This window comes from Rhipicephalus sanguineus, chromosome 6 (genome assembly GCF_013339695.2).
Source record: "Rhipicephalus sanguineus isolate Rsan-2018 chromosome 6, BIME_Rsan_1.4, whole genome shotgun sequence".
Taxonomy (NCBI): domain Eukaryota; kingdom Metazoa; phylum Arthropoda; class Arachnida; order Ixodida; family Ixodidae; genus Rhipicephalus; species Rhipicephalus sanguineus.
In genome coordinates this window covers 32,010,115-32,013,332 of record NC_051181.1, presented here as the reverse complement: position 1 = coordinate 32,013,332, position 3,218 = coordinate 32,010,115, and positions in this window count along the sequence as shown.

Sequence of the window (3,218 nt, the reverse complement as noted above, 5' to 3'; positions counted from 1 at the left end):
GTGCCGTTTCTTCCCAGCGTTAGTTAAATGAATCAGCATCTATTTCAGATTCGCAAAGTAGTGAGTTCATATTCCTGTATTACCGGCAGCCCGCCACATTTTTCTAATAGAAATCCATGAGCGCCATTCGGTGCTCGAAACCGGGACGTAGCCAGAAATTTATTTCGCGGGATAGGCGGAGGTTCAATTACAAGTTATGTATTTTCGTGCGTGTGTTTTTATATGTGGGTACATATATACACAAGGAAAAATTTTAAAAATTTGGGGTGATTTGTACCCATCGCCCTGTCTTGCGTGAATGCTCGAAACCAAATTAGGTGTTCTGATCTCGAAAAAGGGCTCGCTTCAGACGAAAGTAACAATGCGCAGCCATTTACCGCAATAGCTGTTTGAAATGTTTGGTCATTTGTCTGAAGTATACTCAAGTTCACGTACTCGGATATAGTCAGATGGGACGGTAGGCTCTTTGGTGAATGAAAAAAAACGACGAAAAAACAAAGCCTCGCCTCGAGCACTATGGTGCGCATGTGGAAATGCGGCGCAGCATTGTATGACCAAAAACAAAACAAAAGAAAAGCTTGGAGGACGCTTGAGCTTCGCCTTCAAGAGTAGAACGCGATAGCGTAATCGGGCCCCGTGCGCATCGCCTTCTCAATCGCTAGCCTGACTTCGCTTCTCGGTGTACACCGAAACCGTGCCGCAAGGAAGAACGTCTGTGCGCGTAACGCTGGCCATTTCAAGCTATCCGAAAACGCCTACTGCAAGTACAGTCGCGCAGTGTCCACTACGCAAAAGCTCCTCCTTTGTGCGAATTGCCGAAGTACGCAGTACGCGTCAGCAAGGCAATAGGCACACGTGAACGTTTTGTTGATGCTGTTGCTGATGTTGATGATTAACTATGCCTGAGCGCTGTGTAATGGGTGGACCATTAAACAACCCAATCATTGAGAAATTCACATGTTTTTATGTCTGATGCGATTATTCGCTTCTGTTAAGGACACTCCTTGTTCTACATATGACATTCGTATCGTTTATTTTTTTCTTGATCAGTTTGAAGCAGTGGCGTCGCTCTGTGGTAGAAAACCTGTTTGCGATGCAGAAGGCCTGGGTTTGGTTTCCACTCGAACCAAACATTGTTATTATTTGTTTATTTGCATCTATCTCTAATTTTTGTTCACGGACGACGCCGACGTTTTTGCTCGCTACCAACTACGCCGACACCACTGGCATTTCTGCGAAACGAGCTCTCTAACGGTATCACGTTAAAACACAATTGAGCTGGCGTCAGCACGTTGAACCTACACTGGATCAACGTGTCTAGCCATCGCAAGGAATTTTTCGTGTGACGGCGCTCAGGTATCCACTTCAAGAGAATGAACTATGGGTGTTCAATTAGCGTGGAATCCCTAATCGAGACCTCGAAAATAAATATGTGCTTGGCGCTTGCAGGCAAAACGCCATATTCGCTTAGCCTCCGATAATTACTAACGCTCCAGAATTGCGCTACGAGAAATAGCAGACGTGGCACAAATGCCACGTTAGGAAAGTGTGGAAGACGCTATACTCAGAAATATTCGTTTCTATTGTGCTCGCTACGTAGCATTGGTACATTTGTCTTCAGATGTCCCCATCATTCACCTGTCGCGCACATAATGCCGCGTATCTCCCAAGAAAGCTTCTGTGATTGAATGCATCGGAATGTTTTAAATACAGACCCGCTATATACCACAACGCCTTTCGCTGCTCCTGTTTTCAACATTTGCGACAGCGGGCATCGCTTTCGTAACAGTGAGATGAAGCGCGAACTCCTGTGCACTTGTTTTCTTTTCCTGCTGTTAGAAGTTTCGGAGTAAGTATCAGGTTTTACCATCGTTATGGTTCAGCTATTATGCAAGGAAATAAAATGAACCTAATAAGACGTTTCGCTGCGAAGTGGTTTTGTAGCATTTAGATATAATTAAGGCTGAAGGATACACTCTCTATATAATACTCGAATATACGGGGTGAGCAAAGTTAAGCCTTATGGGCTTCCTAAAAATTCAGCACCGGGATCAACGTGAAGGCCACCTTTGTAAATAAGTACCCAGGGGGACAAAAGTGCGTTTATAATTATCGCTGTCAGCTGTCCAGTTGACTAAAGCTAACTGATGAACTGTTTACTTATTGCAGTAACCGGGGTTTTTTGTATTGAAAAGGTAGAGACAGTCACGTTTCTACGTAGTTTCACTACGCAGAATTCTTCTACGCACTAAGAAAAGCAGAGTCATTTGTCTTGACTTCGTTAGTCCTGACTTGCACGTCAGGACTCGTAAACTCTCATTTGAGATCTTTACGATCTCGTCTGAGAGTCGTGGCACCCAAAAGAGAGTTAAGGCGTTTCTTTAAAGATAGTCACATATCCGGCTAGTTAGGACTATCCGAAAAGAGTGGCACGTACTCTTTTTTTTTTAATGCGAAGCATTTCTTAGCGAACCTCTGGCACTTTGAGCGTTTCTATCTACGTATCTATCTATCTATCTATCTATCTATCTAGCCGCCTACGTCTGGGTGCTCTCATGATCGCCTCCTTAACTTCGTGTAGACCAAAATTTGCATAGGAAAGTAAGAGGATTTGACGAATATGATTGCCGGGTCATGACATGAATAACGTTAAAAAATTGTCGCGTACGTCGTCAAACCCTTTCCACTAGACACGTGTGGCACATACCCGTTTACCACGGGCTGCGGTGTACGGGTATTCGCCACAGGTGATTGACAGTTTATATCTACCCAGCAACGGCGAGAACAGAGAGTGTTAACTTAAATGTTAGAGCGTTAAGGAGAACCAACATCGGCAGCATTGACTCAACAAATGGAAAGAATGAAAATTAGGATCCCAGCAGGAATCGAACCCAAGCATTCTGCGTGGCAATCAGGTATTCTACCACTGAGCCACGCCAGGTCTGTAAACTGGTTTGAAAAAGCAGCCTACGCAGGCATAATATCAGTGCAACGCCAATTGTGGTTGTGGTGCTGGCTATGTAATTTTGCAAGAAAGCAATAAACGCTACATGATACTCCTACGATGTGTACTCCTACGATACAGGTGTCATCAGATTAGTGTCTGTAGTTCCAGTGTTGGCTCCGCTTTTATAGCAGTCTAATAAACATTACGTTTGTATTCCTATGATTCAGCAAGCTATATTGAAGCATTGCTCGACCCCGGAGGAATACATTAA